This window comes from Ambystoma mexicanum, chromosome 12, assembly GCF_040938575.1.
Source record: "Ambystoma mexicanum isolate Mex_15411 chromosome 12, UKY_AmexF1_1, whole genome shotgun sequence".
Classification (NCBI taxonomy): domain Eukaryota; kingdom Metazoa; phylum Chordata; class Amphibia; order Caudata; family Ambystomatidae; genus Ambystoma; species Ambystoma mexicanum.
In genome coordinates, this window is record NC_090936.1 from 449,438,829 (window position 1) to 449,449,982 (window position 11,154).

The window sequence follows — 11,154 nt, forward strand, 5'->3', positions numbered from 1 at the left end:
GGTCCCCTCACAAGTTCCCAGTCATACTCCGATAACTACGATTTCACAGATAGGAAACATCCCTGTATGTTACCAGAAATATCAATCTGTATTTTCCACCCCGCAATTTCCTACTCTTCCTCAGCATCGGAGGGATGACTGTCATATAGAGTTGATCCCGAATCTGCCTGTTCCGTTTGGGCGCATGTATATGCTATCCCAGCGAGAGAAAAACGTCCTCAAGGAGTACCTTCACACCAATTTACAAAATGTCCTTATTACCGAATCCACCTCCTCTGCCGGGGCCTCTCTGTTCTTTGCTCCGAAAAAGGACATGGAGGAGCTCAGACCTTATATTGACTATAGGGGCCTCAACAAGATCACGGTACCAGACAAATATCCAATGCCCCTGATTCCAGATATTCTTGAGGCAGTACAAGGGGCCACCATTTACTCCAAATTAGATCTCAGAGGGGCGTATCATCTCATCCGTATTGCTCCCGGAGATGAATGGAAGACAGCCTTCCGAACACCTTTTGGACACTACGAATATCAAGTAATGCCCTTCGGCCTCTCTAATGCCCCAGCCATATTTCAAAGATTTATGGACCATCTATTTGCAGATGTTCTATTACACTTTGTCGTCATATACCTGGATGACATCTTCGTTTTCTCTGCAAACGAAGCTGAACATATCCGTCATGTGACGTTAGCCCTGGATCAACTTCAAGCTAATCATTTGTATTGTAAGGCTGAAAAATGCGAATTCCACAAAACTCAGGTCAATTATCAAGGGTTTGTGCTATCGGCTCAAGGTGTGTCTATGGATCCAAGAAAGGTGTCAGCAGTATTGGAATGGCCATCTCCATCGAATATTAAAGAGATACAACAGTTCCTTGGCTTCACCAATTTCTACCGTAAATTTATACCATGCTTCTCCAACATCATTCTTCCCATTACCAGATTGTTAAACAAGGAAGTACCCTTTTCCTGGGATTCGAATGCTGAAGAGGCCTTTGATAAGCTGAAAAAATTGTTTTCGTCTGCCCCGATATTGTCTACCCCCGACCAGTCCAAGCAGTTTATATTAGAGACTGACGCATCCCATTATGCTTTAGGAGCAGTTCTCCTGCAAAGATCAAGTCAATGGGCCTCATTACACGGACGGCGGTAAGGGTTAACGGTCACCGTTAATGGCAACGGTGACTGTTAACCCTTACCGCCGTACTACGAGGCCCCTTTGCGGGTTGGAGGATTTAACGCCTGCTTCTTGCAGGCGTTAAAATCCAACCCGCTAAGGGACCTCGGAGCTAATTACAGCACCGCAAAATTGCGGTGCCGTAATTAGCGCCTTCCCCAGTCCCATAGAGCCCTATGGGGCAGAAATGGGAATGGGGAAGGGCAATGGCGGAAAGGGGATTTACCACCCCTCCAACCTTGGAATGGGGCGGTAAATCCCCTTTCCGCCAAGGCGGTGCCGGTATTTTACCGGCATGAGCCATGGCGCTAATAGCGCCATGGCTCACCGCCTACCGTGTAATGAGGCCCAATGTGTGGAATTAACGGTTGCATATTTATCCAAGACCTCTAATCCCTCTGAAGTCAACTACTCGGTTCTGGAAAAGGAATTGCTGGCTATCAAAAGATCTTTCGAAGAGTGGAGACATCTGTTGTTAGGATCTCCGTTTCCTGTGGAAGTCCGTACAGATCATCAAAACTTGAAAGTACTTCAACATGCCCAAACCACCAACAGTTGTCAGGCACATTGGGCACATTTTTTTCTTCCTTATCGTATTTCTTTTACCTTTATACCTGGAAGTCAGAATCTTAGAGCAGATGCGCTTTCACGGAAGGACCACCCTACGGCTAGATTGTGAGCTGAAAGCCTGTTTCCCAAGGCTCAATTTTTAACAGTCCTGACTGATTTTCTCAAGACAATTAAGCAAGACAAGGCTCTACACTTACGGTCCTGCGAAGATCTTGAACGAAGCTACCACCTAACTAGGAACCGTGGATTTTTCTTTCATAGGGAGCAAGTACTTGTGCCTTCCACTACTCTCCAGAAGGAGGTGCTGTATATGTGCCATGATTAAAGAGCTGCTGGACACCGAGGATATCAATCCACGTTAGAACTCGTCAAACGTCATTTCTGGTGGCCAAATCTTCTCTCCGATGTGTGGGACTATGTTTCAGCTTGCGTTACCTGTCTGCAATCCAAAACACCCAGACAACCTCCTTTGGGTCTACTTACCCGAATGCCTATTCCTGAAAGACCCTGGCAATTGATTTCTACGGATTTTATAGTGGATCTCCCTTCATCCTCTCATCAAACCACTATAATGGTCACGATAGACTATTTCACGAAAATGGCCCATTTCACCCCTTTGCCTAAACTTCCTAATGCAGATCAGATGGCCAGAATCTTCATTTCGGATATCTTCTCTCGCCATGGGGTACCAGACACAATTGTGTCAGACCGGGGTCCCCAGTACATCTCCCTTTTTTGGGACAAGTTGTGCGCCTTTTTGGGAATCAGAAGAGCACTGAGCTCTGAGTACCATCCACAGACTAATGGACAAACAGAGCGATTAAATCAGACATTGGAATGCTATTTACGTTGTTTTGTATCCGCTGCACACGACAACTGGGTTGGTCTCTTGCCATTGGCAGAATTCGCTTATAATAATGCCATGCATTCGGCTTTGAAAACTAGCCCTTTCTACTGTACCTATGGTTACCATCCGGCTTATGTTCTGACCATAGCACCATCTGCTTCCCATTGCCCTGGGGTGGTCTGGGTGATTGCGGACATTCAACTGGGCCATCAAGTCGCTCGTAAGGCTCTTCAGTCTGCTCAGGATCGGGCCAAAGAGTATGCAGACCGTCATCGAAGGGCAACACCAAAGATAACAGTTGGCGACAGAGTATGGTTGTCCTCTCGATTTCTTCCCCGCCACTTGTTTCCTTCTAAATTGTCTGCCCGGTTCTTTGGACCCTTCAGAGTTGTTTCCCTGGTGGGCACTGCAGCGGTCAGACTCTTGCTGCCTCCTTCTTGGTCTCGAATCCATCCCATGCTTCACCTCTCTTAGATCAAGATGGGGGTACCCGATCGTTTTCAACGCTCCACTGTTTTTCATCCGCCTCCTGTTTCCACTGCGACGGGACTGGAATTTGAGGTAGCTGACATTTGTGACTCCCTCTACCACAGGGGTCGTCTTCAGTTCCTAGTTGATTGGAAGGGGTTCGCTCTGGTAGATAGGTCCTGGGAGCCGGCTTCAGGGGTTCATGCTCCTCGTTTGGTGCGCAAGTTCTTCCGGCTCCATCCCGGGAAGCCGGGTTCCCCGCCTTTGCGGAGGGGGCATACTGTTACATCTTACTATAAACGTTGGTCTTTTTGGCATCACGGCCGAGTTTGCCGTTCCGCGTTTGTGAGTCCTTCCAAGATGGTGGCTGATCTTTCATGTCATTCTTTGAGCATCGGCCTAGTTGTTTCACGTGTTTATAATTGATCTGCATTAGAATATCCGAAGCGGATCTTAGGTGGGTGGCTGTTTTCCGTGGGACTCCCTTTTTGTTCAATATTCTACAAACCTTCATACCTGTCCTTTCTCATTCGCAGAACAACTCCCCTGCAGAAATCGTATATCTGAATCAAAGATGAACTCCTGCAAGATTCCTGCTCTTGAAGACCAGACGACATCGAACTGCCATCGCCGCTACACAGGTTTTTTTTCCCATAGAGGGTTTCCCTGGGGGCACAGTCCTCTCTTCTCCTGATTGTTTTACCCGGGTAGGGAGTGACTGGGCTTGTAGGGAAACTCTCATATTCGTCTGTTCCATTGTCTTCCCGGTCACTGCTGAATGTTCAGGTTAGTGCTATAATCCTATATATCATAGTTGTAGATATTCAGATTATAATCAGCAAGGCTCATAACTGTAACAGTTAACAATCTAACAGATATGTTGATGTGGGTGTAGGGACATGCATTGCCTTACCTAGTCTCACTTCCACGTCACTTGTGCTACGTCATGGTTTCCCCTACAGGGATGTGCAGGGTCACTCACCTCCTTCTGGGGATGATGCCGCACCCATCTCCATCTCTCCAAATCCCTCAATAGACTCAGGATCGATAAATGTGCTGGCAGTCTCCTCCCAGGTCATCAGCTTTGCAGGTGAGTGGGGACCCCCACCTGTCGCCATGGCCACGCTCCTGTTGCTTGACAGGATGTTTCTCACCCTCAAGCGGAGGTCGTCCCACCTCTTGCAGCAGTCACGCACAATACGTGGGGTGGTCCCCACGGCTGACACCTTCCGGGCAACCTCCTGCCAGATTTCCTTTTTCCTCATCTGGGCATCACGCTTCATGTCATTGGCTTTCATTATGTCTGCATGTGCAGCGAGAGTGTCCGCCAGCATATTTAGCTCTGCGTCTGAGAAACGCTGTTTCTGCTGCCGGGGGTTCGTCTTCCGGGTGGCATTGAACTTCCTCAGGGTTTTTCAACACAGCACAACATGAATAGACTGGTGGTTTTGGAGGATTGCAATGGATTGTGTTTTTAAAGATGGCCGCCGGCCAATTTCCCATTCTGACGCGATGACGTTATTTCCGGGTCTGGTTTCACGAGCCCGGTATTAGCATGTTGGTATTACCGGGTCGGTATTTAGGGGTTCCTCCTAGGCGGTGCCGATATCGGCTGGTCCTGTGATGCTGCTATCTGGGGGTTGGAGGGCCTTTTGCGGCATGCCGGTATGGCCATTACTGGCATGGGGGCTCAGGCGCGCTCGCGCACTCGTAATCACCGGCTATTAGCGGCATCATACGAGAATGGACCCGCTCTTACCTCCATGCCTGTAATGACCTCGTTTTAACCGTGCTACTCGTAATGAGGACCGGTGTGTGATACGTACCCGTGAGACATCGCTGGTTACTTGTTTCATTTACAGAGTGCAGGTCCTGACATGTGCGTCTAAGGGAATCCCTTCTGTGTGTGCTCAGTATTTTCTTGGAGTTTCTTCATGTGACTCATCGATGGCCCGCCTAACTGTGTTAGGTTTAATTAGGTCCATCAGGACACATGTGAGAAGAGCTAGGTCTTGAGTGCCTTCCAGAAGGCGAGGTGATCCTCTATGCAGCGGATGCTAATAGGAACAGATTTCCATATTGTGGGTGCTAGGACGGAGAAGGATGATCCCCTATTGTGGCCGATCTGGCGGAAGGGATGATAAGGAGGAGAGCTGTGTCTGATTTCAAGTTTCTGTTGTGTCTGTAGGGGGTGAGTTTGTGTTGTAGTTATTCTGGGCCTGTGTTGTGCAGAGCATGGTGTGTGATGCACATAGCCTTGAAGATGGACCGTCGACTGAAAGGGAGCCCTTGCAGGACACAGAGGGCGGTGTGTTTTGCTCCCTATGGCCTAGGGCCAGGAGGAGCCTGGCTGCAGTGTTTTGGACCTTTTGGAGTTTTCTGAATTGTGATGTTTAGGCACCCAGATAGAGGGAGTTTGCTTAGTCTAGGTGAGAGAGAACAATGGTCGTGATTGCGGCCATTGTGTGAGGGTAGGTGAGGTAGGGAAAGATGAGTCAGAGAATGCGTAGGTATGGGTAGCATGATTTTAACACAGAGTTGATGTGTTGTGATAGTGTCAGATTTGCATCCCTGGTGCATCCGAGGTTCTTTACTGTGTTGAGGGTGTGGGGGGGCCTAGGGAGGACAGCTAAGGAGTGGGTTAGGGAAAGAGGGCTATCTTCCCGCAGATCATTATATCAATTTTTCCAGGGTTGAGAAGGAGGTAGTTACCCATCATCCAGTGCTCGATTTTTGTGAGGCATGATGAGAGGTCGGGGGAAGGGTTGGAGGTGTCCTTTGGGATCTTGAAGATGATTTGGGTGTCATCTGCAGAGTTGTAGCAAGAAAGGCCATTTGAACGGATGAGAGCTGGGAGGGGACTCAGATAGAGGTTAAATGGCTGGGAAGATAGAGAGGCGCCCTTTGGTACTCCGTCTGTGACAGGGTGCTTAGTCGAGAGGAGGCTCTGTGTGTGTAATTTGGGATCTGTTGGAGAGTGTGAGGAGTCAGACATGGGAGGCGGGCACATAGATGGAGTTTTCTCACAAGTTGCCATTTATTGAAATGATAAAGGGTGAGACAAACGCCTATTTTTCCCTAACCCAACAAAACCAGGACTAAAGGAAAATTACCTTGTGTCTGAAAAATGTCTATCCCTCACACTATTACATATACCACAATCAGGTAGAAACAGGGGGGGCTTAGAGCCTTCTTTTTTGTTGAAGGGGGGCCTGACTCAAAAAGGCTAATAGTATAGGAAGAAAAAAAAAAAAAAGGAAGAGTCATAGGCTACCCCTAGTCTGACCATATAGAAAGGTAGGCTGAGAGAAAGCAGATAGCCAGTGTATAAATGCTGGCGAAAGAGTAGAGAGGCTGAGGAGATTACAGCAAAAACAACAATTTATTTACACATTTTTAAAAAACAATGGGTCTAAACACAAAACCTATTTAAGGGTTTCTTGAGCCAAAACCTCAACACAACATTAGTATTGTTTTTAAACGTCACAGTTTGGAATGGGTGGAGGTTAGTAACATATTAAGTGGAAAAAAAGGTTTGCATTACTACTTTGAACATATAGTAGTATTGGTTGCCGACACATAAATATGTTTCCAGTCCGGGATGGAAATATGACTTCACTTGAGCGTTGTGGTGTAGTTTAGTGAAGGGTCCGGACTTTCATCAGGACGTGGTTCAAGGGGGTGGGTATCTACAAAAGGATAGGAAAGGTTAAAATAGTGTTTAGAAAAAAGGGGGGGGGGGGGGAAGGAGCCTCAAAAACTGCGAGGTCGGAGCCTACCTTGTGCAACATGAACGGTCAGAATGGGTAATCATTTGAAGAAGGCCTGCGTAATGAGCTAGGCGGAACGCTGTAGCCGGAGTCTACAAGGAAAATGGATAACGGCAAGTTATCTGAGTGCAGAGAAATCTACAGGATGGCGAACATATCATATAATTTAAAGGGTTACCTTAGTCAAAAGAGGAAATGCGAGGCTGTACCGACATCCATGGAAAACAAAATTGAACTTGTTTCCTTTATAATTGTCTGACACTGCACCGACACAATCCAATGCTGCAGCTACTCATCTCACCATTCTATTGATATCTATGTGTGAGAACCAACCACAATACCTGACATACCTTTAACTCAATAACACTTACTCCCCTGTTTGCGACTCTTTCCATCGCGCATGCCCCGCTGACTAGTATCATTCACCGCACATGCGCGCGACCAGCTTCCTTGCGGTCCGATTACGCGCATGCGCAGTTTATAGCACCTCCTAGCTCCCCCAGTCGGAGACAGCTCATTCTTCGTGCACCGCTCTCGTCTCACGACCAGAAGCGCTACTTTCATCTGATACTCAGCCTCAGTTGGTAAGTTCTTACAGCCCTAGCTTCACCAACCGTGCGTCCTGGCCCCTTTTTTACTCGGACATAGGCTCTAGTTTCCATCAACTAGCGCCATTTTTATTCATTCACCAGGGACGGCCTTACTACACCGCCCTTTATATGTTAGTCTTTACAACATCCCACTGCAGTGACTTAATAGTGCACTGTTTATTCATTCATTTATCAATTTCTATTTCTATTTTATTTTGACCAATATGTGTTCGGTTGTGCACTTTAGGACACTTTTCCCTTAAGTAACTTTGTCACCACCATTTTTTCAGTACCATCAACGTTTGGACACGGCATTCAACTGTCTCCGCTTTACAGCCTCGCATTTCCTCTTTTGACTAAGGTAACCCTTTAAATTATATGATATGTTCGCCATCCTGTAGATTTCTCTGCACTCAGATAACTTGCCGTTATCCATTTTCCCTGTAGACTCCGGCTACAGCGTTCCGCCTAGCTCATTACGCAGGCCTTCTTCAAATGATTACCCATTCTGACCGTTCACGTTGCACAAGGTAGGCTCCGACCTCGCAGTTTTTGAGGCTCCTTTCCCCCCCCCCTTTTTTCTAAACACTATTTTAACCTTTCCTATCCTTTTGTAGATACCCACCCCCTTGAACCACGTCCTGATGAAAGTCCGGACCCTTCACTAAACTACACCACAACGCTCAAGTGAAGTCATATTTCCATCCCGGACTGGAAACATATTTATGTGTCGGCAACCAATACTACTATATGTTCAAAGTAGTAATGCAAACCTTTTTTTCCACTTAATATGTTACTAACCTCCACCCATTCCAAACTGTGACGTTTAAAAACAATACTAATGTTGTGTTGAGGTTTTGGCTCAAGAAACCCTTAAATAGGTTTTGTGTTTAGACCCATTGTTTTTTAAAAATGTGTAAATAAATTGTTGTTTTTGCTGTAATCTCCTCAGCCTCTCTACTCTTTCGCCAGCATTTATACACTGGCTATCTGCTTTCTCTCAGCCTACCTTTCTATATGGTCAGACTAGGGGTAGCCTATGACTCTTCCTTTTTTTTTAAAATTTTTTTTTTCTTCATATACCACAATCATACAGGAACCATTTGGCAGTTTCAACTGTGTAACTCAACATATATTCAAATATAAGGAAAAAAGAAACTCTTATTTCAGGGTTTGATCCCCTTCCCTTGGATCTATTCAGGATAATGTAAACCTAAGTTAATTTCAGGAAAGTTCTTTTCTGTTGCCTAATTCCACTTCAGATGGTATACGCAGTTCTTTATCGCCAAAATGTTCATCACTTAGCAAAGTGATTTTCCAGTTCAAAAGGTTTCTCTTTCTTAGAAGAATTGTCAAAGCTGTCACTGGGCAGTTAAAAAAAGTAATTTTCTTCATACATCAATTTGAAAAGTTAATGTCAAAGAGATTCGTTTCTCAGGAGACCAATCACTTTTCATAACATTATGTTTCTTCACGTAACTCATTCAGAAGTTTTACTTCAGTCAGCATGGTTAGACAACAGTTCATCAAACACAGAAAGTGCTGCAGGAAAAGAGATCAGTTAAGTGCACCGCTGCCGCAGGTAAGACTTATGGGTAAAGGGGTGGATGGGATGGGGATTACGGGGAGATGTGATCTATGTGATTATTGCACGCCACGCAATTCAAAGTCGGAATTTTCAGATTCTAGATTGTTGGCGCTGCAATAATCATGTAAATCCACTCGGTAGTATCATCTGTTTCCAACTTTCCACACTTGACTTCTCAATAGGGAAAGTTAAAACAACAACAGCTTCTGGGATAAGTCTTTGGACTTGTAACACCATTGTCTTATAACTTCTTTCATACACATGCTTGACAGAACGATAATGATTCTTACATGCATGTATTTGCCATTGGCAATGCAGGTTACAATTCTCTCCCACTTGATCCTTTCAATAAGGAGGGTTTTTCTCCTGCTGTCTCTTATTACTTTCCACACAACCTATTGGTTGTTGACAATGTGATTTACAACTCCTGTGACTGTTACATTCAGTCTGCCTCGACATCTCTTGGCTTTGGCAATGCAGGTAATAATGTCCCTTATTTGAATATCCTCCTTTGGGAAAACTGTATGCCCTTTGTTTGATATTTGCCCTTCTTTGGCTTGTGATATGCGGTTTAGAACGTTCTCTTACTTGGTCTCGCTTTTCAGGCAAGTCACGTCCACTTTGTTTAATAATTGCCACCTTTTGGTCTGGGAAATGTGGGTTATAATATCCTTTTGTTTGCCCTCTCCCTTTTGGGTAATCAGATTCAATCTATTTTCTTTTAAGTGTTCGGTATTCAATAATATTTGCTTTCTTTTGAAGCGGTCTATGTAGGAGCACCCCGGGGTTACCTAGTTCACGACAACTCACTGGTTTCTCTTGGTGTCTCTTCCGGACCCACTTGTTATACTTTGCTGCTTGTCGAGTATTCCTTCGCGGTGGACAGCTACTGTCAGCCTCTTGCTGCACACGCTGTCTCTCGCTGAAGCTCACTCAGCTCCACATGCACTCCAGTGAAGTCCTCACCCCGTAGTGCGTAGTTGGACACGGAGAGCGTGGTTATCTTTCGGGGCAGCTGGTCACACCATCGCTTTTTGTTGTGCGTTCTCCGCATCTCCAGGGCACTATGACCTCCGACAAACACTCTGTACGGCGTCCCACTATCGGCCAAGCGACAGCACCGACCTCTACTTTCTCCTGCTGCTTCTGGGACTCCTGCTGCCATGACTTTCTACTGATCTGTACCTGGCAGGCCTTTAAATATTTAAAGGGGTGGGTCATTAGAACAACTAGACCGCTCACTATAGTCTAGTGACTCAGTGCCCCTCTTCCTTGTCTCATTACTAAGAGCATGGCTCTTGTAGTCCATAATGTTGCTAGTTTCTTTAATGTCTCTTTGTAATCCACTTTGTTTATGTTTATGTGACGTATATTTAAAGGAAGATTTTAATGGAATTACAGGTTCTCTTTTAGGTTTATTACTTGAACACTTGGGAGGATCAGTATTATTAAAGGTAGTAACATTAACTTCTTGACTCTGATGTATATCATCTTCATGTTTACAAAAAAGGTTTTTACACTTGGTACCTGGGATAAGTCTGGGAGAGGAGGTCCTACAATGACAATATGCCATTAAATAATCTGGCATGAATAAACCTTTATTCTCAGAAGAGGGTGAATACCACGTCTCTCCTGATAGAGTCACCACCACATCCCCTTGATAGCCTTCACCTCCCGTGTGATCCACCCATCTAATACTGTTACTCTCACCTGACTCCCACGGAGGCGCTGGCCTGGTTCGCGCTGCTGTGACCTCTTCTAAGGTGATGCGCAGGGTTCGGAAGACGGACTGGACCGGGCCCCCGAATCTGGCTTGTCTGGCTCGCTACAGTATCCTTCTGTGGGCGAAAATAGGGGATTAACTGTCTGCGGGGTAATGCAATCGGCCTCTTACTTTCCCCTCTCACCCTCCTCGAAACCCTTCTGTGATTTCTCGTAGCATCTCACCTTAGGGTCTAGAAGGACGAGCTCTCCATCCTGCTTCTGATGCAGGGGCGCGTTGGAATCCAGTTACTTCACTGGATTTTCGGATTGGTGAGAACCAAACTTGCTTGGCTTCCAGGTAAGTTTTTTGATAAGAGGTTCCCCTTGTGTCCATGCATTAATGTACTAATGTTGGTGTCTTTTTCCCCATAGGGGCTGGG